The sequence below is a fragment of the Somniosus microcephalus genome, unplaced genomic scaffold (assembly GCF_052327205.1).
Source record: "Somniosus microcephalus isolate GS21.2 unplaced genomic scaffold, FLI_Smic_1.0 unresolved_chr4, whole genome shotgun sequence".
NCBI lineage: Eukaryota > Metazoa > Chordata > Chondrichthyes > Squaliformes > Somniosidae > Somniosus > Somniosus microcephalus.
The window spans coordinates 5,558,734-5,586,505 of record NW_028225182.1 but is presented as its reverse complement, the minus strand read 5'-3'; the positions used below and the strand labels follow the sequence as shown (position 1 = coordinate 5,586,505).

The following is a 27,772-nucleotide window of genomic DNA, read 5'->3' as shown; positions in this document are numbered from 1 at the left end:
TAAATGAATGAAGTTTCGACTGTCCCTCAGTAACCATATTATTATGTCTTTCATTCCGCAAAATAAAGTTACCGGTTAATTAATGGTGATTAAAGCAGTTCTTATTTATTCACATTAGATGCATGTAATTAATTTAATAAAATTACATCGCATTCATGAATAAGAAACGGTGATATCAAAATTTCTTCCCTAACCGTGAATCGAACCCAGCCTGCAACACTGATAGGAATAAATTATTGAATCATTTAATGGTGCCTCGAAAAATATCACACTACTAAATTAAAATCACTGCTTTAATGTGTTTCGGTGTTGAAGGGGATTGAAAAAAGCCCAGACTGCGCCCGCGGTGAGACAGAGTTCGAACTTACAAAGAAGTTGGTGCTGCGAAGTAACCGCCAAGCGAAAGCTGACAACGATTAAAGAAGGAGACAGCGCTCAATATAAAGGAAGAGCTCACAAAAGTTAACTTTCTGTATTCTATGTAAAAGGACTCTCAAATGCTTGAATATACTCACTGACTGAGCATCCACTGCCCTCTGAGGTTGAGAATTGCAAAGATCACAAGCCTCTGAGTGAAGAAATGTCTCCTCATCTGAGTCTCAAATAGCCGGCCCCTAATCCTCAGACTCTGCCCCCCAGTTCTAGACTCTCCAGCCAGGGGAAACAACCTCTCAGCTTCTATCCTTTCAAGCCCTCCAAGAAAATTGTACCTTTCAATGACAACACATCTCGTACTTCTGAACTCCAGAGATTATAGGCCCAATCTACTCAATCTCTCCTCATAGGACAATCCAATCATCATTGAATACAATCAGGTTTGATTCCCAGTCAGGGATTTCAGTTCTGACAAAGACAATTGAAGTCTGTGAGAATCTTATTAATTGTATTAAAACGAACAAAAATGTGTGTTGCACACTGAAGGAAATTGTAACATGTTTGCTGGGTGACAGTCAAACTTAAATAACTTTCTTCATAGATTCATAGATTTATAGCCAAAGGCGACTGTTTTATCCACCGTTTCCGTAGTGTAGTGGTTATCACGTTCGCCTAACACGCGAAAGGTCCCCGGTTCGAAACCGGGCGGAAACATTTTGTAAATCATGTTCATTTAAATCGTAGAAAAATGGATCAATTCGCATTTGTTATGCAATGTAACAAAGTCCTGTTACATTTGTGTTATTCTGTACAGTTGTACACACACACAGAACACTACGGTTTCGCTCGCTCACTTCCGTTTCCAGCCCTGACCGTGCAGACAGCCCCTCTCAAAGTTGCACATTCCGGCTGCTTTCAGTTGAATTGTGAAAGATTATTCAAGGATCCTGCAGCTTTACCTCGGTTCACAACAGCAGATCTAAGCCCCGTTTCTGCAAACTACAAACCATGTTTTCCAGAATTCCAAGGTGTATACGGAACTCAACCATTAAAATTCCCTTCATTAACCACAGGGGTTCAGGCAATTTTCTATGATTCTATAAAAAGTTATTGAAGTTTGACTGTCATCCGGTATACATGTTAGCAATTCCTGCAGTGTGCAACAAAATGTTGTGGGTTGATTAATGATAATAGAAACAGTTATGAAGTGTCTCACAGACTTCAATGATCCCTTAATACCGTTGGTTAACTAAAATCTATCAATTGCAGGTTAAAATGAGGAATTCATATTGCATCTTTGAAAGAGCTATCCAATCAGTCCCACTCCGCTGCTCTTCCCCCATAGCCCTGCTGACACTCCTGCCAGTGGAAACGGTTTCCCCCTTAATTTTGATCACCTCTATTAAATCTCCCCTGACCAGTGAATAATGGAGCTCAACGCGGGCAAGTGTCAGATCATCCACTTGGGGCCTAGCAAAGATCAGTCAGTGTGTGGTCTGAAAACATCATGTGAGAGAATCGGTTTTTTCTGTGAAATAGCCGGTCCCGTTAAATTTTACAAATGTTGCCCCAGATCGCTGCTCTCTCAAGCAATGAACATTTTAAACCATTCTCCTGAAATGCAATGTGTAAAATGAGATATGGGTTAACAGTTCAGGAGATGCAAAGAGCAAAATAAATGAATGAAGTTTCGACTGTCCCTCAGTAACCATATTATTATGTCTTTCATTCCGCAAAATAAAGTTACCGGTTAATTAATGGTGATTAAAGCAGTTCTTATTTATTCACATTAGATGCATGTAATTAATTTAATAAAATTACATCGCATTCATGAATAAGAAACGGTGATATCAAAATTTCTTCCCTAACCGTGAATCGAACCCAGCCTGCAACACTGATAGGAATAAATTATTGAATCATTTAATGGTGCCTCGAAAAATATAACACTACTAAATTAAAATCACTGCTTTAATGTGTTTCGGTGTTGAAGGGGATTGAAAAAAGCCCAGACTGCGCCCGCGGTGAGACAGAGTTCGAACTTACAAAGAAGTTGGTGCTGCGAAGTAACCGCCAAGCGAAAGCTGACAACGATTAAAGAAGGAGACAGCGCTCAATATAAAGGAAGAGCTCACAAAAGTTAACTTTCTGTATTCTATGTAAAAGGACTCTCAAATCCTTGAATATACTCAATGACTGAGCATCCACTGCCCTCTGAGGTTGAGAATTGCAAAGATCACAAGCCTCTGAGTGAAGAAATGTCTCCTCATCTGAGTCTCAAATAGCCGGCCCCTAATCCTCAGACTCTGCCCCCCAGTTCTAGACTCTCCAGCCAGGGGAAACAACCTCTCAGCTTCTATCCTTTCAAGCCCTCCAAGAAAATTGTACCTTTCAATGACAACACATCTCGTACTTCTGAACTCCAGAGATTATAGGCCCAATCTACTCAATCTCTCCTCATAGGACAATCCAATCATCATTGAATACAATCAGGTTTGATTCCCAGTCAGGGATTTCAGTTCTGACAAAGACAATTGAAGTCTGTGAGAATCTTATTAATTGTATTAAAACGAACAAAAATGTGTGTTGCACACTGAAGGAAATTGTAACATGTTTGCTGGGTGACAGTCAAACTTAAATAACTTTCTTCATAGATTCATAGATTTATAGCCAAAGGCGACTGTTTTATCCAGCGTTTCCGTAGTGTAGTGGTTATCACGTTCGCCTAACACGCGAAAGGTCCCCGGTTCGAAACCGGGCGGAAACATTTTGTAAATCATGTTCATTTAAATCGTAGAAAAATGGATCAATTCGCATTTGTTATGCAATGTAACAAAGTCCTGTTACATTTGTGTTATTCTGTACAGTTGTACACACACACAGAACACTACGGTTTCGCTCGCTCACTTCCGTTTCCAGCCCTGACCGTGCAGACAGCCCCTCTCAAAGTTGCACATTCCGGCTGCTTTCAGTTGAATTGTGAAAGATTATTCAAGGATCCTGCAGCTTTACCTCGGTTCACAACAGCAGATCTAAGCCCCGTTTCTGCAAACTACAAACCATGTTTTCCAGAATTCCAAGGTGTATACGGAACTCAACCATTAAAATTCCCTTCATTAACCACAGGGGTTCAGGCAATTTTCTATGATTCTATAAAAAGTTATTGAAGTTTGACTGTCATCCGGTATACATGTTAGCAATTCCTGCAATGTGCAACAAAATGTTGTGGGTTGATTAATGATAATAGAAACAGTTATGAAGTGTCTCACAGACTTCAATGATCCCTTAATACCGTTGGTTAACTAAAATCTATCAATTGCAGGTTAAAATGAGGAATTCATATTGCATCTTTGAAAGAGCTATCCAATCAGTCCCACTCCGCTGCTCTTCCCCCATAGCCCTGCTGACACTCCTGCCAGTGGAAACGGTTTCCCCCTTAATTTTGATCACCTCTATTAAATCTCCCCTGACCAGTGAATAATGGAGCTCAACGCGGGCAAGTGTCAGATCATCCACTTGGGGCCTAGCAAAGATCAGTCAGTGTGTGGTCTGAAAACATCATGTGAGAGAATCGGTTTTTTCTGTGAAATAGCCGGTCCCGTTAAATTTTACAAATGTTGCCCCAGATCGCTGCTCTCTCAAGCAATGAACATTTTAAACCATTCTCCTGAAATGCAATGTGTAAAATGAGATATGGGTTAACAGTTCAGGAGATGCAAAGAGCAAAATAAATGAATGAAGTTTCGACTGTCCCTCAGTAACCATATTATTATGTCTTTCATTCCGCAAAATAAAGTTACCGGTTAATTAATGGTGATTAAAGCAGTTCTTATTTATTCACATTAGATGCATGTAATTAATTTAATAAAATTACATCGCATTCATGAATAAGAAACGGTGATATCAAAATTTCTTCCCTAACCGTGAATCGAACCCATCCTGCAACACTGATAGGAATAAATTATTGAATCATTTAATGGTGCCTCGAAAAATATCACACTACTAAATTAAAATCACTGCTTTAATGTGTTTCGGTGTTGAAGGGGATTGAAAAAAGCCCAGACTGCGCCCGCGGTGAGACAGAGTTCGAACTTACAAAGAAGTTGGTGCTGCGAAGTAACCGCCAAGCGAAAGCTGACAACGATTAAAGAAGGAGACAGCGCTCAATATAAAGGAAGAGCTCACAAAAGTTAACTTTCTGTATTCTATGTAAAAGGACTCTCAAATGCTTGAATATACTCAATGACTGAGCATCCACTGCCCTCTGAGGTTGAGAATTGCAAAGATCACAAGCCTCTGAGTGAAGAAATGTCTCCTCATCTGAGTCTCAAATAGCCGGCCCCTAATCCTCAGACTCTGCCCCCCAGTTCTAGACTCTCCAGCCAGGGGAAACAACCTCTCAGCTTCTATCCTTTCAAGCCCTCCAAGAAAATTGTACCTTTCAATGACAACACATCTCGTACTTCTGAACTCCAGAGATTATAGGCCCAATCTACTCAATCTCTCCTCATAGGACAATCCAATCATCATTGAAAACAATCAGGTTTGATTCCCAGTCAGGGATTTCAGTTCTGACAAAGACAATTGAAGTCTGTGAGAATCTTATTAATTGTATTAAAACGAACAAAAATGTGTGTTGCACACTGAAGGAAATTGTAACATGTTTGCTGGGTGACAGTCAAACTTAAATAACTTTCTTCATAGATTCATAGATTTATAGCCAAAGGCGACTGTTTTATCCAGCGTTTCCGTAGTGTAGTGGTTATCACGTTCGCCTAACACGCGAAAGGTCCCCGGTACGAAACCGGGCGGAAACATTTTGTAAATCATGTTCATTTAAGTCGTAGAAAAATGGATCAATTCGCATTTGTTATGCAATGTAACAAAGTCCTGTTACATTTGTGTTATTCTGTACAGTTGTACACACACACAGAACACTACGGTTTCGCTCGCTCACTTCCGTTTCCAGCCCTGACCGTGCAGACAGCCCCTCTCAAAGTTGCACATTCCGGCTGCTTTCAGTTGAATTGTGAAAGATTATTCAAGGATCCTGCAGCTTTACCTCGGTTCACAACAGCAGATCTAAGCCCCGTTTCTGCAAACTACAAACCATGTTTTCCAGAATTCCAAGGTGTATACGGAACTCAACCATTAAAATTCCCTTCATTAACCACAGGGGTTCAGGCAATTTTCTATGATTCTATAAAAAGTTATTGAAGTTTGACTGTCATCCGGTATACATGTTAGCAATTCCTGCAGTGTGCAACAAAATGTTGTGGGTTGATTAATGATAATAGAAACAGTTATGAAGTGTCTCACAGACTTCAATGATCCCTTAATACCGTTGGTTAACTAAAATCTATCAATTGCAGGTTAAAATGAGGAATTCATATTGCATCTTTGAAAGAGCTATCCAATCAGTCCCACTCCGCTGCTCTTCCCCCATAGCCCTGCTGATACTCCTGCCAGTGGAAACGGTTTCCCCCTTAATTTTGATCACCTCTATTAAATCTCCCCTGACCAGTGAATAATTGAGCTCAACGCGGGCAAGTGTCAGATCATCCACTTGGGGCCTAGCAAAGATCAGTCAGTGTGTGGTCTGAAAACATCATGTGAGAGAATCGGTTTTTTCTGTGAAATAGCCGGTCCCGTTAAATTTTACAAATGTTGCCCCAGATCGCTGCTCTCTCAAGCAATGAACATTTTAAACCATTCTCCTGAAATGCAATGTGTAAAATGAGATATGGGTTAACAGTTCAGGAGATGCAAAGAGCAAAATAAATGAATGAAGTTTCGACTGTCCCTCAGTAACCATATTATTATGTCTTTCATTCCGCAAAATAAAGTTACCGGTTAATTAATGGTGATTAAAGCAGTTCTTATTTATTCACATTAGATGCATGTAATTAATTTAATAAAATTACATCGCATTCATGAATAAGAAACGGTGATATCAAAATTTCTTCCCTAACCGTGAATCGAACCCAGCCTGCAACACTGATAGGAATAAATTATTGAATCATTTAATGGTGCCTCGAAAAATATCACACTACTAAATTAAAATCACTGCTATAATGTGTTTCGGTGTTGAAGGGGATTGAAAAAAGCCCAGACTGCGCCCGCGGTGAGACAGAGTTCGAACTTTCAAAGAAGTTGGTGCTGCGAAGTAACCGCCAAGCGAAAGCTGACAACGATTAAAGAACAGACAGCGCTCAATATAAAGGAAGAGCTCACAAAAGTTAACTTTCTGTATTCTATGTAAAAGGACTCTCAAATCCTTGAATATACTCAATGACTGAGCATCCACTGCCCTCTGAGGTTGAGAATTGCAAAGATCACAAGCCTCTGAGTGAAGAAATGTCTCCTCATCTGAGTCTCAAATAGCCGGCCCCTAATCCTCAGACTCTGCCCCCCAGTTCTAGACTCTCCAGCCAGGGGAAACAACCTCTCAGCTTCTATCCTTTCATGCCCTCCAAGAAAATTGTACCTTTCAATGACAACACATCTCGTACTTCTGAACTCCAGAGATTATAGGCCCAATCTACTCAATCTCTCCTCATAGGACAATCCAATCATCATTGAATACAATCAGGTTTGATTCCCAGTCAGGGATTTCAGTTCTGACAATGACAATTGAAGTCTGTGAGAATCTTATTAATTGTATTAAAACGAACAAAAATGTGTGTTGCACACTGAAGGAAATTGTAACATGTTTGCTGGGTGACAGTCAAACTTAAATAACTTTCTTCATAGATTCATAGATTTATAGCCAAAGGCGACTGTTTTATCCAGCGTTTCCGTAGTGTAGTGGTTATCACGTTCGCCTAACACGCGAAAGGTCCCCCGTTCGAAACCGGGCGGAAACATTTTGTAAATCATGTTCATTTAAATCGTAGAAAAATGGATCAATTCGCATTTGTTATGCAATGTAACAAAGTCCTGTTACATTTGTGTTATTCTGTACAGTTGTACACACACACAGAACACTACGGTTTCGCTCGCTCACTTCCGTTTCCAGCCCTGACCGTGCAGACAGCCCCTCTCAAAGTTGCACATTCCGGCTGCTTTCAGTTGAATTGTGAAAGATTATTCAAGGATCCTGCAGCTTTACCTCGGTTCACAACAGCAGATCTCAGCCCCGTTTCTGCAAACTACAAACCATGTTTTCCAGAATTCCAAGGTGTATACGGAACTCAACCATTAAAATTCCCTTCATTAACCACAGGGGTTCAGGCAATTTTCTATGATTCTATAAAAAGTTATTGAAGTTTGACTGTCATCCGGTATACATGTTAGCAATTCCTGCAGTGTGCAACAAAATGTTGTGGGTTGATTAATGATAATAGAAACAGTTATGAAGTGTCTCACAGACTTCAATGATCCCTTAATACCGTTGGTTAACTAAAATCTATCAATTGCAGGTTAAAATGAGGAATTCATATTGCATCTTTGAAAGAGCTATCCAATCAGTCCCACTCCGCTGCTCTTCCCCCATAGCCCTGCTGACACTCCTGCCAGTGGAAACGGTTTCCCCCTTAATTTTGATCACCTCTATTAAATCTCCCCTGACCAGTGAATAATGGAGCTCAACGCGGGCAAGTGTCAGATCATCCACTTGGGGCCTAGCAAAGATCAGTCAGTGTGTGGTCTGAAAACATCATGTGAGAGAATCGGTTTTTTCTGTGAAATAGCCGGTCCCGTTAAATTTTACAAATGTTGCCCCAGATCGCTGCTCTCTCAAGCAATGAACATTTTAAACCATTCTCCTGAAATGCAATGTGTAAAATGAGATATGGGTTAACAGTTCAGGAGATGCAAAGAGCAAAATAAATGAATGAAGTTTCGACTGTCCCTCAGTAACCATATTATTATGTCTTTCATTCCGCAAAATAAAGTTACCGGTTAATTAATGGTGATTAAAGCAGTTCTTATTTATTCACATTAGATGCATGTAATTAATTTAATAAAATTACATCGCATTCATGAATAAGAAACGGTGATATCAAAATTTCTTCCCTAACCGTGAATCGAACCCAGCCTGCAACACTGATAGGAATAAATTATTGAATCATTTAATGGTGCCTCGAAAAATATCACACTACTAAATTAAAATCACTGCTTTAATGTGTTTCGGTGTTGAAGGGGATTGAAAAAAGCCCAGACTGCGCCCGCGGTGAGACAGAGTTCGAACTTACAAAGAAGTTGGTGCTGCGAAGTAACCGCCAAGCGAAAGCTGACAACGATTAAAGAAGGAGACAGCGCTCAATATAAAGGAAGAGCTCACAAAAGTTAACTTTCTGTATTCTATGTAAAAGGACTCTCAAATCCTTGAATATACTCAATGACTGAGCATCCACTGCCCTCTGAGGTTGAGAATTGCAAAGATCACAAGCCTCTGAGTGAAGAAATGTCTCCTCATCTGAGTCTCAAATAGCCGGCCCCTAATCCTCAGACTCTGCCCCCCAGTTCTAGACTCTCCAGCCAGGGGAAACAACCTCTCAGCTTCTATCCTTTCAAGCCCTCCAAGAAAATTGTACCTTTCAATGACAACACATCTCGTACTTCTGAACTCCAGAGATTATAGGCCCAATCTACTCAATCTCTCCTCATAGGACAATCCAATCATCATTGAATACAATCAGGTTTGATTCCCAGTCAGGGATTTCAGTTCTGACAAAGACAATTGAAGTCTGTGAGAATCTTATTAATTGTATTAAAACGAACAAAAATGTGTGTTGCACACTGAAGGAAATTGTAACATGTTTGCTGGGTGACAGTCAAACTTAAATAACTTTCTTCATAGATTCATAGATTTATAGCCAAAGGCGACTGTTTTATCCAGCGTTTCCGTAGTGTAGTGGTTATCACGTTCGCCTAACACGCGAAAGGTCCCCGGTTCGAAACCGGGCGGAAACATTTTGTAAATCATGTTCATTTAAATCGTAGAAAAATGGATCAATTCGCATTTGTTATGCAATGTAACAAAGTCCTGTTACATTTGTGTTATTCTGTACAGTTGTACACACACACAGAACACTACGGTTTCGCTCGCTCACTTCCGTTTCCAGCCCTGACCGTGCAGACAGCCCCTCTCAAAGTTGCACATTCCGGCTGCTTTCAGTTGAATTGTGAAAGATTATTCAAGGATCCTGCAGCTTTACCTCGGTTCACAACAGCAGATCTAAGCCCCGTTTCTGCAAACTACAAACCATGTTTTCCAGAATTCCAAGGTGTATACGGAACTCAACCATTAAAATTCCCTTCATTAACCACAGGGGTTCAGGCAATTTTCTATGATTCTATAAAAAGTTATTGAAGTTTGACTGTCATCCGGTATACATGTTAGCAATTCCTGCAGTGTGCAACAAAATGTTGTGGGTTGATTAATGATAATAGAAACAGTTATGAAGTGTCTCACAGACTTCAATGATCCCTTAATACCGTTGGTTAACTAAAATCTATCAATTGCAGGTTAAAATGAGGAATTCATATTGCATCTTTGAAAGAGCTATCCAATCAGTCCCACTCCGCTGCTCTTCCCCCATAGCCCTGCTGACACTCCTGCCAGTGGAAACGGTTTCCCCCTTAATTTTGATCACCTCTATTAAATCTCCCCTGACCAGTGAATAATGGAGCTCAACGCGGGCAAGTGTCAGATCATCCACTTGGGGCCTAGCAAAGATCAGTCAGTGTGTGGTCTGAAAACATCATGTGAGAAAATCGGTTTTTTCTGTGAAATAGCCGGTCCCGTTAAATTTTACAAATGTTGCCCCAGATCGCTGCTCTCTCAAGCAATGAACATTTTAAACCATTCTCCTGAAATGCAATGTGTAAAATGAGATATGGGTTAACAGTTCAGGAGATGCAAAGAGCAAAATAAATGAATGAAGTTTCGACTGTCCCTCAGTAACCATATTATTATGTCTTTCATTCCGCAAAATAAAGTTACCGGTTAATTAATGGTGATTAAAGCAGTTCTTATTTATTCACATTAGATGCATGTAATTAATTTAATAAAATTACATCGCATTCATGAATAAGAAACGGTGATATCAAAATTTCTTCCCTAACCGTGAATCGAACCCAGCCTGCAACACTGATAGGAATAAATTATTGAATCATTTAATGGTGCCTCGAAAAATATCACACTACTAAATTAAAATCACTGCTTTAATGTGTTTCGGTGTTGAAGGGGATTGAAAAAAGCCCAGACTGCGCCCGCGGTGAGACAGAGTTCGAACTTACAAAGAAGTTGGTGCTGCGAAGTAACCGCCAAGCGAAAGCTGACAACGATTAAAGAAGGAGACAGCGCTCAATATAAAGGAAGAGCTCACAAAAGTTAACTTTCTGTATTCTATGTAAAAGGACTCTCAAATCCTTGAATATACTCAATGACTGAGCATCCACTGCCCTCTGAGGTTGAGAATTGCAAAGATCACAAGCCTCTGAGTGAAGAAATGTCTCCTCATCTGAGTGTCAAATAGCCGGCCCCTAATCCTCAGACTCTGCCCCCCAGTTCTAGACTCTCCAGCCAGGGGAAACAACCTCTCAGCTTCTATCCTTTCAAGCCCTCCAAGAAAATTGTACCTTTCAATGACAACACATCTCGTACTTCTGAACTCCAGAGATTATAGGCCCAATCTACTCAATCTCTCCTCATAGGACAATCCAATCATCATTGAATACAATCAGGTTTGATTCCCAGTCAGGGATTTCAGTTCTGACAAAGACAATTGAAGTCTGTGAGAATCTTATTAATTGTATTAAAACGAACAAAAATGTGTGTTGCACACTGAAGGAAATTGTAACATGTTTGCTGGGTGACAGTCAAACTTAAATAACTTTCTTCATAGATTCATAGATTTATAGCCAAAGGCGACTGTTTTATCCAGCGTTTCCGTAGTGTAGTGGTTATCACGTTCGCCTAACACGCGAAAGGTCCCCGGTTCGAAACCGGGCGGAAACATTTTGTAAATCATGTTCATTTAAATCGTAGAAAAATGGATCAATTCGCATTTGTTATGCAATGTAACAAAGTCCTGTTACATTTGTGTTATTCTGTACAGTTGTACACACACACAGAACACTACGGTTTCGCTCGCTCACTTCCGTTTCCAGCCCTGACCGTGCAGACAGCCCCTCTCAAAGTTGCACATTCCGGCTGCTTTCAGTTGAATTGTGAAAGATTATTCAAGGATCCTGCAGCTTTACCTCGGTTCACAACAGCAGATCTAAGCCCCGTTTCTGCAAACTACAAACCATGTTTTCCAGAATTCCAAGGTGTATACGGAACTCAACCATTAAAATTCCCTTCATTAACCACAGGGGTTCAGGCAATTTTCTATGATTCTATAAAAAGTTATTGAAGTTTGACTGTCATCCGGTATACATGTTAGCAATTCCTGCAGTGTGCAACAAAATGTTGTGGGTTGATTAATGATAATAGAAACAGTTATGAAGTGTCTCACAGACTTCAATGATCCCTTAATACCGTTGGTTAACTAAAATCTATCAATTGCAGGTTAAAATGAGGAATTCATATTGCATCTTTGAAAGAGCTATCCAATCAGTCCCACTCCGCTGCTCTTCCCCCATAGCCCTGCTGACACTCCTGCCAGTGGAAACGGTTTCCCCCTTAATTTTGATCACCTCTATTAAATCTCCCCTGACCAGTGAATAATGGAGCTCAACGCGGGCAAGTGTCAGATCATCCACTTGGGGCCTAGCAAAGATCAGTCAGTGTGTGGTCTGAAAACATCATGTGAGAGAATCGGTTTTTTCTGTGAAATAGCCGGTCCCGTTAAATTTTACAAATGTTGCCCCAGATCGCTGCTCTCTCAAGCAATGAACATTTTAAACCATTCTCCTGAAATGCAATGTGTAAAATGAGATATGGGTTAACAGTTCAGGAGATGCAAAGAGCAAAATAAATGAATGAAGTTTCGACTGTCCCTCAGTAACCATATTATTATGTCTTTCATTCCGCAAAATAAAGTTACCGGTTAATTAATGGTGATTAAAGCAGTTCTTATTTATTCACATTAGATGCATGTAATTAATTTAATAAAATTACATCGCATTCATGAATAAGAAACGGTGATATCAAAATTTCTTCCCTAACTGGGAATCGAACCCAGCCTGCAACACTGATAGGAATAAATTATTGAATCATTTAATGGTGCCTCGAAAAATATCACACTACTAAATTAAAATCACTGCTTTAATGTGTTTCGGTGTTGAAGGGGATTGAAAAAAGCCCAGACTGCGCCCGCGGTGAGACAGAGTTCGAACTTTCAAAGAAGTTGGTGCTGCGAAGTAACCGCCAAACGAAAGCTGACAACGATTAAAGAAGGAGACAGCGCTCAATATAAAGGAAGAGCTCACAAAAGTTAACTTTCTGTATTCTATGTAAAAGGACTCTCAAATGCTTGAATATACTCAATGACTGAGCATCCACTGCCCTCTGAGGTTGAGAATTGCAAAGATCACAAGCCTCTGAGTGAAGAAATGTCTCCTCATCTGAGTCTCAAATAGCCGGCCCCTAATCCTCAGACTCTGCCCCCCAGTTCTAGACTCTCCAGCCAGGGGAAAGAACCTCTCAGCTTCTATCCTTTCAAGCCCTCCAAGAAAATTGTACCTTTCAATGACAACACATCTCGTACTTCTGAACTCCAGAGATTATAGGTCCAATCTACTCAATCTCTCCTCATAGGACAATCCAATCATCATTGAAAACAATCAGGTTTGATTCCCAGTCAGGGATTTCAGTTCTGACAAAGACAATTGAAGTCTGTGAGAATCTTATTAATTGTATTAAAACGAACAAAAATGTGTGTTGCACACTGAAGGAAATTGTAACATGTTTGCTGGGTGACAGTCAAACTTAAATAACTTTCTTCATAGATTCATAGATTTATAGCCAAAGGCGACTGTTTTATCCAGCGTTTCCGTAGTGTAGTGGTTATCACGTTCGCCTAACACGCGAAAGGTCACCGGTTCGAAACCGGGCGGAAACATTTTGTAAATCATGTTCATTTAAATCGTAGAAAAATGGATCAATTCGCATTTGTTATGCAATGTAACAAAGTCCTGTTACATTTGTGTTATTCTGTACAGTTGTACACACACACAGAACACTACGGTTTCGCTCGCTTACTTCCGTTTCCAGCCCTGACCGTGCAGACAGCCCCTCTCAAAGTTGCACATTCCGGCTGCTTTCAGTTGAATTGTGAAAGATTATTCAAGGATCCTGCAGCTTTACCTCGGTTCACAACAGCAGATCTAAGCCCCGTTTCTGCAAACTACAAACCATGTTTTCCAGAATTCCAAGGTGTATACGGAACTCAACCATTAAAATTCCCTTCATTAACCACAGGGGTTCAGGCAATTTTCTATGATTCTATAAAAAGTTATTGAAGTTTGACTGTCATCCGGTATACATGTTAGCAATTCCTGCAGTGTGCAACAAAATGTTGTGGGTTGATTAATGATAATAGAAACAGTTATGAAGTGTCTCACAGACTTCAATGATCCCTTAATACCGTTGGTTAACTAAAATCTATCAATTGCAGGTTAAAATGAGGAATTCATATTGCATCTTTGAAAGAGCTATCCAATCAGTCCCACTCCGCTGCTCTTCCCCCATAGCCCTGCTGACACTCCTGCCAGTGGAAACGGTTTCCCCCTTAATTTTGATCACCTCTATTAAATCTCCCCTGACCAGTGAATAATTGAGCTCAACGCGGGCAAGTGTCAGATCATCCACTTGGGGCCTAGCAAAGATCAGTCAGTGTGTGGTCTGAAAACATCATGTGAGAGAATCGGTTTTTTCTGTGAAATAGCCGGTCCCGTTAAATTTTACAAATGTTGCCCCAGATCGCTGCTCTCTCAAGCAATGAACATTTTAAACCATTCTCCTGAAATGCAATGTGTAAAATGAGATATGGGTTAACAGTTCAGGAGATGCAAAGAGCAAAATAAATGAATGAAGTTTCGACTGTCCCTCAGTAACCATATTATTATGTCTTTCATTCCGCAAAATAAAGTTACCGGTTAATTAATGGTGATTAAAGCAGTTCTTATTTATTCACATTAGATGCATGTAATTAATTTAATAAAATTACATCGCATTCATGAATAAGAAACGGTGATATCAAAATTTCTTCCCTAACCGTGAATCGAACCCAGCCTGCAACACTGATAGGAATAAATTATTGAATCATTTAATGGTGCCTCGAAAAATATCACACTACTAAATTAAAATCACTGCTATAATGTGTTTCGGTGTTGAAGGGGATTGAAAAAAGCCCAGACTGCGCCCGCGGTGAGACAGAGTTCGAACTTTCAAAGAAGTTGGTGCTGCGAAGTAACCGCCAAGCGAAAGCTGACAACGATTAAAGAAGGAGACAGCGCTCAATATAAAGGAAGAGCTCACAAAAGTTAACTTTCTGTATTCTATGTAAAAGGACTCTCAAATGCTTGAATATACTCAATGACTGAGCATCCACTGCCCTCTGAGGTTGAGAATTGCAAAGATCACAAGCCTCTGAGTGAAGAAATGTCTCCTCATCTGAGTCTCAAATAGCCGGCCCCTAATCCTCAGACTCTGCCCCCCAGTTCTAGACTCTCCAGCCAGGGGAAACAACCTCTCAGCTTCTATCCTTTCAAGCCCTCCAAGAAAATTGTACCTTTCAATGACAACACATCTCGTACTTCTGAACTCCAGAGATTATAGGCCCAATCTACTCAATCTCTCCTCATAGGACAATCCAATCATCATTGAAAACAATCAGGTTTGATTCCCAGTCAGGGATTTCAGTTCTGACAAAGACAATTGAAGTCTGTGAGAATCTTATTAATTGTATTAAAACGAACAAAAATGTGTGTTGCACACTGAAGGAAATTGTAACATGTTTGCTGGGTGACAGTCAAACTTAAATAACTTTCTTCATAGATTCATAGATTTATAGCCAAAGGCGACTGTTTTATTCAGCGTTTCCGTAGTGTAGTGGTTATCACGTTCGCCTAACACGCGAAAGGTCCCCGGTTCGAAACCGGGCGGAAGCATTTTGTAAATCATGTTCATTTAAATCGTAGAAAAATGGATCAATTCGCATTTGTTATGCAATGTAACAAAGTCCTGTTACATTTGTGTTAATCTGTACAGTTGTACACACACACAGAACACTACGGTTTCGCTCGCTCACTTCCGTTTCCAGCCCTGACCGTGCAGACAGCCCCTCTCAAAGTTGCACATTCCGGCTGCTTTCAGTTGAATTGTGAAAGATTATTCAAGGATCCTGCAGCTTTACCTCGGTTCACAACAGCAGATCTAAGCCCCGTTTCTGCAAACTACAAACCATGTTTTCCAGAATTCCAAGGTGTATACGGAACTCAACCATTAAAATTCCCTTCATTAACCACAGGGGTTCAGGCAATTTTCTATGATTCTATAAAAAGTTATTGAAGTTTGACTGTCATCCGGTATACATGTTAGCAATTCCTGCAGTGTGCAACAAAATGTTGTGGGTTGATTAATGATAATAGAAACAGTTATGAAGTGTCTCACAGACTTCAATGATCCCTTAATACCGTTGGTTAACTAAAATCTATCAATTGCAGGTTAAAATGAGGAATTCATATTGCATCTTTGAAAGAGCTATCCAATCAGTCCCACTCCGCTGCTCTTCCCCCATAGCCCTGCTGACACTCCTGCCAGTGGAAACGGTTTCCCCCTTAATTTTGATCACCTCTATTAAATCTCCCCTGACCAGTGAATAATGGAGCTCAACGCGGGCAAGTGTCAGATCATCCACTTGGGGCCTAGCAAAGATCAGTCAGTGTGTGGTCTGAAAACATCATGTGAGAGAATCGGTTTTTTCTGTGAAATAGCCGGTCCCGTTAAATTTTACAAATGTTGCCCCAGATCGCTGCTCTCTCAAGCAATGAACATTTTAAACCATTCTCCTGAAATGCAATGTGTAAAATGAGATATGGGTTAACAGTTCAGGAGATGCAAAGAGCAAAATAAATGAATGAAGTTTCGACTGTCCCTCAGTAACCATATTATTATGTCTTTCATTCCGCAAAATAAAGTTACCGGTTAATTAATGGTGATTAAAGCAGTTCTTATTTATTCACATTAGATGCATGTAATTAATTTAATAAAATTACATCGCATTCATGAATAAGAAACGGTGATATCAAAATTTCTTCCCTAACCGTGAATCGAACCCAGCCTGCAACACTGATAGGAATAAATTATTGAATCATTTAATGGTGCCTCGAAAAATATCACACTACTAAATTAAAATCACTGCTTTAATGTGTTTCGGTGTTGAAGGGGATTGAAAAAAGCCCAGACTGCGCCCGCGGTGAGACAGAGTTCGAACTTACAAAGAAGTTGGTGCTGCGAAGTAACCGCCAAGCGAAAGCTGACAACGATTAAAGAAGGAGACAGCGCTCAATATAAAGGAAGAGCTCACAAAAGTTAACTTTCTGTATTCTATGTAAAAGGACTCTCAAATCCTTGAATATACTCAATGACTGAGCATCCACTGCCCTCTGAGGTTGAGAATTGCAAAGATCACAAGCCTCTGAGTGAAGAAATGTCTCCTCATCTGAGTCTCAAATAGCCGGCCCCTAATCCTCAGACTCTGCCCCCCAGTTCTAGACTCTCCAGCCAGGGGAAAGAACCTCTCAGCTTCTATCCTTTCATGCCCTCCAAGAAAATTGTACCTTTCAATGACAACACATCTCGTACTTCTGAACTCCAGAGATTATAGGCCCAATCTACTCAATCTCTCCTCATAGGACAATCCAATCATCATTGAATACAATCAGGTTTGATTCCCAGTCAGGGATTTCAGTTCTGACAATGACAATTGAAGTCTGTGAGAATCTTATTAATTGTATTAAAACGAACAAAAATGTGTGTTGCACACTGAAGGAAATTGGAACATGTTTGCTGGGTGACAGTCAAACTTAAATAACTTTCTTCATAGATTCATAGATTTATAGCCAAAGGCGACTGTTTTATCCAGCGTTTCCGTAGTGTAGTGGTTATCACGTTCGCCTAACACGCGAAAGGTCCCCGGTTCGAAACCGGGCGGAAACATTTTGTAAATCATGTTCATTTAAATCGTAGAAAAATGGATCAATTCGCATTTGTTATGCAATGTAACAAAGTCCTGTTACATTTGTGTTATTCTGTACAGTTGTACACACACACAGAACACTACGGTTTCGCTCGCTCACTTCCGTTTCCAGCCCTGACCGTGCAGACAGCCCCTCTCAAAGTTGCACATTCCGGCTGCTTTCAGTTGAATTGTGAAAGATTATTCAAGGATCCTGCAGCTTTACCTCGGTTCACAACAGCAGATCTCAGCCCCGTTTCTGCAAACTACAAACCATGTTTTCCAGAATTCCAAGGTGTATACGGAACTCAACCATTAAAATTCCCTTCATTAACCACAGGGGTTCAGGCAATTTTCTATGATTCTATAAAAAGTTATTGAAGTTTGACTGTCATCCGGTATACATGTTAGCAATTCCTGCAGTGTGCAACAAAATGTTGTGGGTTGATTAATGATAATAGAAACAGTTATGAAGTGTCTCACAGACTTCAATGATCCCTTAATACCGTTGGTTAACTAAAATCTATCAATTGCAGGTTAAAATGAGGAATTCATATTGCATCTTTGAAAGAGCTATCCAATCAGTCCCACTCCGCTGCTCTTCCCCCATAGCCCTGCTGACACTCCTGCCAGTGGAAACGGTTTCCCCCTTAATTTTGATCACCTCTATTAAATCTCCCCTGACCAGTGAATAATGGAGCTCAACGCGGGCAAGTGTCAGATCATCCACTTGGGGCCTAGCAAAGATCAGTCAGTGTGTGGTCTGAAAACATCATGTGAGAGAATCGGTTTTTTCTGTGAAATAGCCGGTCCCGTTAAATTTTACAAATGTTGCCCCAGATCGCTGCTCTCTCAAGCAATGAACATTTTAAACCATTCTCCTGAAATGCAATGTGTAAAATGAGATATGGGTTAACAGTTCAGGAGATGCAAAGAGCAAAATAAATGAATGAAGTTTCGACTGTCCCTCAGTAACCATATTATTATGTCTTTCATTCCGCAAAATAAAGTTACCGGTTAATTAATGGTGATTAAAGCAGTTCTTATTTATTCACATTAGATGCATGTAATTAATTTAATAAAATTACATCGCATTCATGAATAAGAAACGGTGATATCAAAATTTCTTCCCTAACCGTGAATCGAACCCAGCCTGCAACACTGATAGGAATAAATTATTGAATCATTTAATGGTGCCTCGAAAAATATCACACTACTAAATTAAAATCACTGCTTTAATGTGTTTCGGTGTTGAAGGGGATTGAAAAAAGCCCAGACTGCGCCCGCGGTGAGACAGAGTTCGAACTTACAAAGAAGTTGGTGCTGCGAAGTAACCGCCAAGCGAAAGCTGACAACGATTAAAGAAGGAGACAGCGCTCAATATAAAGGAAGAGCTCACAAAAGTTAACTTTCTGTATTCTATGTAAAAGGACTCTCAAATCCTTGAATATACTCAATGACTGAGCATCCACTGCCCTCTGAGGTTGAGAATTGCAAAGATCACAAGCCTCTGAGTGAAGAAATGTCTCCTCATCTGAGTCTCAAATAGCCGGCCCCTAATCCTCAGACTCTGCCCCCCAGTTCTAGACTGTCCAGCCAGGGGAAACAACCTCTCAGCTTCTATCCTTTCAAGCCCTCCAAGAAAATTGTACCTTTCAATGACAACACATCTCGTACTTCTGAACTCCAGAGATTATAGGCCCAATCTACTCAATCTCTCCTCATAGGACAATCCAATCATCATTGAATACAATCAGGTTTGATTCCCAGTCAGGGATTTCAGTTCTGACAAAGACAATTGAAGTCTGTGAGAATCTTATTAATTGTATTAAAACGAACAAAAATGTGTGTTGCACACTGAAGGAAATTGTAACATGTTTGCTGGGTGACAGTCAAACTTAAATAACTTTCTTCATAGATTCATAGATTTATAGCCAAAGGCGACTGTTTTATCCAGCGTTTCCGTAGTGTAGTGGTTATCACGTTCGCCTAACACGCGAAAGGTCCCCGGTTCGAAACCGGGCGGAAACATTTTGTAAATCATGTTCATTTAAATCGTAGAAAAATGGATCAATTCGCATTTGTTATGCAATGTAACAAAGTCCTGTTACATTTGTGTTATTCTGTACAGTTGTACACACACACAGAACACTACGGTTTCGCTCGCTCACTTCCGTTTCCAGCCCTGACCGTGCAGACAGCCCCTCTCAAAGTTGCACATTCCGGCTGCTTTCAGTTGAATTGTGAAAGATTATTCAAGGATCCTGCAGCTTTACCTCGGTTCACAACAGCAGATCTAAGCCCCGTTTCTGCAAACTACAAACCATGTTTTCCAGAATTCCAAGGTGTATACGGAACTCAACCATTAAAATTCCCTTCATTAACCACAGGGGTTCAGGCAATTTTCTATGATTCTATAAAAAGTTATTGAAGTTTGACTGTCATCCGGTATACATGTTAGCAATTCCTGCAGTGTGCAACAAAATGTTGTGGGTTGATTAATGATAATAGAAACAGTTATGAAGTGTCTCACAGACTTCAATGATCCCTTAATACCGTTGGTTAACTAAAATCTATCAATTGCAGGTTAAAATGAGGAATTCATATTGCATCTTTGAAAGAGCTATCCAATCAGTCCCACTCCGCTGCTCTTCCCCCATAGCCCTGCTGACACTCCTGCCAGTGGAAACGGTTTCCCCCTTAATTTTGATCACCTCTATTAAATCTCCCCTGACCAGTGAATAATGGAGCTCAACGCGGGCAAGTGTCAGATCATCCACTTGGGGCCTAGCAAAGATCAGTCAGTGTGTGGTCTGAAAACATCATGTGAGAGAATCGGTTTTTTCTGTGAAATAGCCGGTCCCGTTAAATTTTACAAATGTTGCCCCAGATCGCTGCTCTCTCAAGCAATGAACATTTTAAACCATTCTCCTGAAATGCAATGTGTAAAATGAGATATGGGTTAACAGTTCAGGAGATGCAAAGAGCAAAATAAATGAATGAAGTTTCGACTGTCCCTCAGTAACCATATTATTATGTCTTTCATTCCGCAAAATAAAGTTACCGGTTAATTAATGGTGATTAAAGCAGTTCTTATTTATTCACATTAGATGCATGTAATTAATTTAATAAAATTACATCGCATTCATGAATAAGAAACGGTGATATCAAAATTTCTTCCCTAACTGGGAATCGAACCCAGCCTGCAACACTGATAGGAATAAATTATTGAATCATTTAATGGTGCCTCGAAAAATATCACACTACTAAATTAAAATCACTGCTTTAATGTGTTTCGGTGTTGAAGGGGATTGAAAAAAGCCCAGACTGCGCCCGCGGTGAGACAGAGTTCGAACTTACAAAGAAGTTGGTGCTGCGAAGTAACCGCTGAGCGAAAGCTGACACCGATTAAAGAAGGAGACACCGCTCAATATAAAGGAAGAGCTCACAAAAGTTAACTTTCTGTATTCTATGTAAAAGGACTCTCAAATCCTTGAATATACTCAATGACTGAGCATCCACTGCCCTCTGAGGTTGAGAATTGCAAAGATCACAAGCCTCTGAGTGAAGAAATGTCTCCTCATCTGAGTCTCAAATAGCCGGCCCCTAATCCTCAGACTCTGCCCCCCAGTTCTAGACTGTCCAGCCAGGGGAAACAACCTCTCAGCTTCTATCCTTTCAAGCCCTCCAAGAAAATTGTACCTTTCAATGACAACACATCTCGTACTTCTGAACTCCAGAGATTATAGGCCCAATCTACTCAATCTCTCCTCATAGGACAATCCAATCATCATTGAATACAATCAGGTTTGATTCCCAGTCAGGGATTTCAGTTCTGACAAAGACAATTGAAGTCTGTGAGAATCTTATTAATTGTATTAAAACGAACAAAAATGTGTGTTGCACACTGAAGGAAATTGTAACATGTTTGCTGGGTGACAGTCAAACTTAAATAACTTTCTTCATAGATTCATAGATTTATAGCCAAAGGCGACTGTTTTATCCAGCGTTTCCGTAGTGTAGTGGTTATCACGTTCGCCTAACACGCGAAAGGTCCCCGGTTCGAAACCGGGCGGAAACATTTTGTAAATCATGTTCATTTAAATCGTAGAAAAATGGATCAATTCGCATTTGTTATGCAATGTAACAAAGTCCTGTTACATTTGTGTTATTCTGTACAGTTGTACACACACACAGAACACTACGGTTTCGCTCGCTCACTTCCGTTTCCAGCCCTGACCGTGCAGACAGCCCCTCTCAAAGTTGCACATTCCGGCTGCTTTCAGTTGAATTGTGAAAGATTATTCAAGGATCCTGCAGCTTTACCTCGGTTCACAACAGCAGATCTAAGCCCCGTTTCTGCAAACTACAAACCATGTTTTCCAGAATTCCAAGGTGTATACGGAACTCAACCATTAAAATTCCCTTCATTAACCACAGGGGTTCAGGCAATTTTCTATGATTCTATAAAAAGTTATTGAAGTTTGACTGTCATCCGGTATACATGTTAGCAATTCCTGCAGTGTGCAACAAAATGTTGTGGGTTGATTAATGATAATAGAAACAGTTATGAAGTGTCTCACAGACTTCAATGATCCCTTAATACCGTTGGTTAACTAAAATCTATCAATTGCAGGTTAAAATGAGGAATTCATATTGCATCTTTGAAAGAGCTATCCAATCAGTCCCACTCCGCTGCTCTTCCCCCATAGCCCTGCTGACACTCCTGCCAGTGGAAACGGTTTCCCCCTTAATTTTGATCACCTCTATTAAATCTCCCCTGACCAGTGAATAATGGAGCTCAACGCGGGCAAGTGTCAGATCATCCACTTGGGGCCTAGCAAAGATCAGTCAGTGTGTGGTCTGAAAACATCATGTGAGAGAATCGGTTTTTTCTGTGAAATAGCCGGTCCCGTTAAATTTTACAAATGTTGCCCCAGATCGCTGCTCTCTCAAGCAATGAACATTTTAAACCATTCTCCTGAAATGCAATGTGTAAAATGAGATATGGGTTAACAGTTCAGGAGATGCAAAGAGCAAAATAAATGAATGAAGTTTCGACTGTCCCTCAGTAACCATATTATTATGTCTTTCATTCCGCAAAATAAAGTTACCGGTTAATTAATGGTGATTAAAGCAGTTCTTATTTATTCACATTAGATGCATGTAATTAATTTAATAAAATTACATCGCATTCATGAATAAGAAACGGTGATATCAAAATTTCTTCCCTAACCGTGAATCGAACCCTGCCTGCAACACTGATAGGAATAAATTATTGAATCATTTAATGGTGCCTCGAAAAATATCACACTACTAAATTAAAATCACTGCTTTAATGTGTTTCGGTGTTGAAGGGGATTGAAAAAAGCCCAGACTGCGCCCGCGGTGAGACAGAGTTCGAACTTACAAAGAAGTTGGTGCTGCGAAGTAACCGCCAAGCGAAAGCTGACAACGATTAAAGAAGGAGACAGCGCTCAATATAAAGGAAGAGCTCACAAAAGTTAACTTTCTGTATTCTATGTAAAAGGACTCTCAAATCCTTGAATATACTCAATGACTGAGCATCCACTGCCCTCTGAGGTTGAGAATTGCAAAGATCACAAGCCTCTGAGTGAAGAAATGTCTCCTCATCTGAGTCTCAAATAGCCGGCCCCTAATCCTCAGACTCTGCCCCCCAGTTCTAGACTCTCCAGCCAGGGGAAACAACCTCTCAGCTTCTATCCTTTCAAGCCCTCCAAGAAAATTGTACCTTTCAATGACAACACATCTCGTACTTCTGAACTCCAGAGATTATAGGCCCAATCTACTCAATCTCTCCTCATAGGACAATCCAATCATCATTGAATACAATCAGGTTTGATTCCCAGTCAGGGATTTCAGTTCTGACAAAGACAATTGAAGTCTGTGAGAATCTTATTAATTGTATTAAAACGAACAAAAATGTGTGTTGCACACTGAAGGAAATTGTAACATGTTTGCTGGGTGACAGTCAAACTTAAATAACTTTCTTCATAGATTCATAGATTTATAGCCAAAGGCGACTGTTTTATCCAGCGTTTCCGTAGTGTAGTGGTTATCACGTTCGCCTAACACGCGAAAGGTCCCCGGTTCGAAACCGGGCGGAAACATTTTGTAAATCATGTTCATTTAAATCGTAGAAAAATGGATCAATTCGCATTTGTTATGCAATGTAACAAAGTCCTGTTACATTTGTGTTATTCTGTACAGTTGTACACACACACAGAACACTACGGTTTCGCTCGCTCACTTCCGTTTCCAGCCCTGACCGTGCAGACAGCCCCTCTCAAAGCTGCACATTCCGGCTGCTTTCAGTTGAATTGTGAAAGATTATTCAAGGATCCTGCAGCTTTACCTCGGTTCACAACAGCAGATCTAAGCCCCGTTTCTGCAAACTACAAACCATGTTTTCCAGAATTCCAAGGTGTATACGGAACTCAACCATTAAAATTCCCTTCATTAACCACAGGGGTTCAGGCAATTTTCTATGATTCTATAAAAAGTTATTGAAGTTTGACTGTCATCCGGTATACATGTTAGCAATTCCTGCAGTGTGCAACAAAATGTTGTGGGTTGATTAATGATAATAGAAACAGTTATGAAGTGTCTCACAGACTTCAATGATCCCTTAATACCGTTGGTTAACTAAAATCTATCAATTGCAGGTTAAAATGAGGAATTCATATTGCATCTTTGAAAGAGCTATCCAATCAGTCCCACTCCGCTGCTCTTCCCCCATAGCCCTGCTGAAACTCCTGCCAGTGGAAACGGTTTCCCCCTTAATTTTGATCACCTCTATTAAATCTCCCCTGACCAGTGAATAATGGAGCTCAACGCGGGCAAGTGTCAGATCATCCACTTGGGGCCTAGCAAAGATCAGTCAGTGTGTGGTCTGAAAACATCATGTGAGAAAATCGGTTTTTTCTGTGAAATAGCCGGTCCCGTTAAATTTTACAAATGTTGCCCCAGATCGCTGCTCTCTCAAGCAATGAACATTTTAAACCATTCTCCTGAAATGCAATGTGTAAAATGAGATATGGGTTAACAGTTCAGGAGATGCAAAGAGCAAAATAAATGAATGAAGTTTCGACTGTCCCTCAGTAACCATATTATTATGTCTTTCATTCCGCAAAATAAAGTTACCGGTTAATTAATGGTGATTAAAGCAGTTCTTATTTATTCACATTAGATGCATGTAATTAATTTAATAAAATTACATCGCATTCATGAATAAGAAACGGTGATATCAAAATTTCTTCCCTAACCGTGAATCGAACCCAGCCTGCAACACTGATAGGAATAAATTATTGAATCATTTAATGGTGCCTCGAAAAATATCACACTACTAAATTAAAATCACTGCTTTAATGTGTTTCGGTGTTGAAGGGGATTGAAAAAAGCCCAGACTGCGCCCGCGGTGAGACAGAGTTCGAACTTACAAAGAAGTTGGTGCTGCGAAGTAACCGCCAAGCGAAAGCTGACAACGATTAAAGAAGGAGACAGCGCTCAATATAAAGGAAGAGCTCACAAAAGTTAACTTTCTGTATTCTATGTAAAAGGACTCTCAAATCCTTGAATATACTCAATGACTGAGCATCCACTGCCCTCTGAGGTTGAGAATTGCAAAGATCACAAGCCTCTGAGTGAAGAAATGTCTCCTCATCTGAGTCTCAAATAGCCGGCCCCTAATCCTCAGACTCTGCCCCCCAGTTCTAGACTCTCCAGCCAGGGGAAACAACCTCTCAGCTTCTATCCTTTCAAGCCCTCCAAGAAAATTGTACCTTTCAATGACAACACATCTCGTACTTCTGAACTCCAGAGATTATAGGCCCAATCTACTCAATCTCTCCTCATAGGACAATCCAATCATCATTGAATACAATCAGGTTTGATTCCCAGTCAGGGATTTCAGTTCTGACAAAGACAATTGAAGTCTGTGAGAATCTTATTAATTGTATTAAAACGAACAAAAATGTGTGTTGCACACTGAAGGAAATTGTAACATGTTTGCTGGGTGACAGTCAAACTTAAATAACTTTCTTCATAGATTCATAGATTTATAGCCAAAGGCGACTGTTTTATCCAGCGTTTCCGTAGTGTAGTGGTTATCACGTTCGCCTACCACGCGAAAGGTCCCCGGTTCGAAACCGGGCGGAAACATTTTGTAAATCATGTTCATTTAAATCGTAGAAAAATGGATCAATTCGCATTTGTTATGCAATGTAACAAAGTCCTGTTACATTTGTGTTATTCTGTACAGTTGTACACACACACAGAACACTACGGTTTCGCTCGCTCACTTCCGTTTCCAGCCCTGACCGTGCAGACAGCCCCTCTCAAAGTTGCACATTCCGGCTGCTTTCAGTTGAATTGTGAAAGATTATTCAAGGATCCTGCAGCTTTACCTCGGTTCACAACAGCAGATCTAAGCCCCGTTTCTGCAAACTACAAACCATGTTTTCCAGAATTCCAAGGTGTATACGGAACTCAACCATTAAAATTCCCTTCATTAACCACAGGGGTTCAGGCAATTTTCTATGATTCTATAAAAAGTTATTGAAGTTTGACTGTCATCCGGTATACATGTTAGCAATTCCTGCAGTGTGCAACAAAATGTTGTGGGTTGATTAATGATAATAGAAACAGTTATGAAGTGTCTCACAGACTTCAATGATCCCTTAATACCGTTGGTTAACTAAAATCTATCAATTGCAGGTTAAAATGAGGAATTCATATTGCATCTTTGAAAGAGCTATCCAATCAGTCCCACTCCGCTGCTCTTCCCCCATAGCCCTGCTGACACTCCTGCCAGTGGAAACGGTTTCCCCCTTAATTTTGATCACCTCTATTAAATCTCCCCTGACCAGTGAATAATGGAGCTCAACGCGGGCAAGTGTCAGATCATCCACTTGGGGCCTAGCAAAGATCAGTCAGTGTGTGGTCTGAAAACATCATGTGAGAGAATCGGTTTTTTCTGTGAAATAGCCGGTCCCGTTAAATTTTACAAATGTTGCCCCAGATCGCTGCTCTCTCAAGCAATGAACATTTTAAACCATTCTCCTGAAATGCAATGTGTAAAATGAGATATGGGTTAACAGTTCAGGAGATGCAAAGAGCAAAATAAATGAATGAAGTTTCGACTGTCCCTCAGTAACCATATTATTATGTCTTTCATTCCGCAAAATAAAGTTACCGGTTAATTAATGGTGATTAAAGCAGTTCTTATTTATTCACATTAGATGCATGTAATTAATTTAATAAAATTACATCGCATTCATGAATAAGAAACGGTGATATCAAAATTTCTTCCCTAACTGGGAATCGAACCCAGCCTGCAACACTGATAGGAATAAATTATTGAATCATTTAATGGTGCCTCGAAAAATATCACACTACTAAATTAAAATCACTGCTTTAATGTGTTTCGGTGTTGAAGGGGATTGAAAAAAGCCCAGACTGCGCCCGCGGTGAGACAGAGTTCGAACTTACAAAGAAGTTGGTGCTGCGAAGTAACCGCTGAGCGAAAGCTGACACCGATTAAAGAAGGAGACACCGCTCAATATAAAGGAAGAGCTCACAAAAGTTAACTTTCTGTATTCTATGTAAAAGGACTCTCAAATCCTTGAATATACTCAATGACTGAGCATCCACTGCCCTCTGAGGTTGAGAATTGCAAAGATCACAAGCCTCTGAGTGAAGAAATGTCTCCTCATCTGAGTCTCAAATAGCCGGCCCCTAATCCTCAGACTCTGCCCCCCAGTTCTAGACTGTCCAGCCAGGGGAAACAACCTCTCAGCTTCTATCCTTTCAAGCCCTCCAAGAAAATTGTACCTTTCAATGACAACACATCTCGTACTTCTGAACTCCAGAGATTATAGGCCCAATCTACTCAATCTCTCCTCATAGGACAATCCAATCATCATTGAATACAATCAGGTTTGATTCCCAGTCAGGGATTTCAGTTCTGACAAAGACAATTGAAGTCTGTGAGAATCTTATTAATTGTATTAAAACGAACAAAAATGTGTGTTGCACACTGAAGGAAATTGTAACATGTTTGCTGGGTGACAGTCAAACTTAAATAACTTTCTTCATAGATTCATAGATTTATAGCCAAAGGCGACTGTTTTATCCAGCGTTTCCGTAGTGTAGTGGTTATCACGTTCGCCTAACACGCGAAAGGTCCCCGGTTCGAAACCGGGCGGAAACATTTTGTAAATCATGTTCATTTAAATCGTAGAAAA

At 40.3% G+C, this 27,772-nt stretch overlaps 14 non-coding genes across 14 annotated transcripts; all 14 read left to right on the top strand.

The window, feature by feature from the left end:
• Positions 1 to 1,016: 1,016 nt before the first annotated feature.
• trnav-aac (transfer RNA valine (anticodon AAC)) lies at positions 1,017 to 1,089 on the top strand. The gene has a single exon. It is a non-coding gene; the product is annotated as a tRNA-Val (tRNA).
• A 1,977-nt stretch (positions 1,090 to 3,066) lies between these two features.
• Positions 3,067 to 3,139, top strand: trnav-aac (transfer RNA valine (anticodon AAC)). The gene has a single exon. It is a non-coding gene; the product is annotated as a tRNA-Val (tRNA).
• Positions 3,140 to 5,116: 1,977 nt separating this feature from the next.
• Positions 5,117 to 5,189, top strand: trnav-aac (transfer RNA valine (anticodon AAC)). The gene has a single exon. It is a non-coding gene; the product is annotated as a tRNA-Val (tRNA).
• Positions 5,190 to 7,165: 1,976 nt separating this feature from the next.
• On the top strand, positions 7,166 to 7,238 carry trnav-aac (transfer RNA valine (anticodon AAC)). Its single transcript has one exon. It is a non-coding gene; the product is annotated as a tRNA-Val (tRNA).
• Positions 7,239 to 9,215: 1,977 nt separating this feature from the next.
• On the top strand, positions 9,216 to 9,288 carry trnav-aac (transfer RNA valine (anticodon AAC)). Its single transcript has one exon. It is a non-coding gene; the product is annotated as a tRNA-Val (tRNA).
• Positions 9,289 to 11,265: 1,977 nt separating this feature from the next.
• Positions 11,266 to 11,338, top strand: trnav-aac (transfer RNA valine (anticodon AAC)). The gene has a single exon. It is a non-coding gene; the product is annotated as a tRNA-Val (tRNA).
• Positions 11,339 to 13,315: 1,977 nt separating this feature from the next.
• Positions 13,316 to 13,388, top strand: trnav-aac (transfer RNA valine (anticodon AAC)). The gene has a single exon. It is a non-coding gene; the product is annotated as a tRNA-Val (tRNA).
• A 1,977-nt stretch (positions 13,389 to 15,365) lies between these two features.
• trnav-aac (transfer RNA valine (anticodon AAC)) lies at positions 15,366 to 15,438 on the top strand. The gene has a single exon. It is a non-coding gene; the product is annotated as a tRNA-Val (tRNA).
• Positions 15,439 to 17,415: 1,977 nt separating this feature from the next.
• Positions 17,416 to 17,488, top strand: trnav-aac (transfer RNA valine (anticodon AAC)). The gene has a single exon. It is a non-coding gene; the product is annotated as a tRNA-Val (tRNA).
• A 1,977-nt stretch (positions 17,489 to 19,465) lies between these two features.
• Positions 19,466 to 19,538, top strand: trnav-aac (transfer RNA valine (anticodon AAC)). The gene has a single exon. It is a non-coding gene; the product is annotated as a tRNA-Val (tRNA).
• Positions 19,539 to 21,515: 1,977 nt separating this feature from the next.
• On the top strand, positions 21,516 to 21,588 carry trnav-aac (transfer RNA valine (anticodon AAC)). The gene has a single exon. It is a non-coding gene; the product is annotated as a tRNA-Val (tRNA).
• A 1,977-nt stretch (positions 21,589 to 23,565) lies between these two features.
• On the top strand, positions 23,566 to 23,638 carry trnav-aac (transfer RNA valine (anticodon AAC)). The gene has a single exon. It is a non-coding gene; the product is annotated as a tRNA-Val (tRNA).
• Positions 23,639 to 25,615: 1,977 nt separating this feature from the next.
• Positions 25,616 to 25,688, top strand: trnag-acc (transfer RNA glycine (anticodon ACC)). The gene has a single exon. It is a non-coding gene; the product is annotated as a tRNA-Gly (tRNA).
• Positions 25,689 to 27,665: 1,977 nt separating this feature from the next.
• trnav-aac (transfer RNA valine (anticodon AAC)) lies at positions 27,666 to 27,738 on the top strand. Its single transcript has one exon. It is a non-coding gene; the product is annotated as a tRNA-Val (tRNA).
• Positions 27,739 to 27,772: the final 34 nt, after the last annotated feature.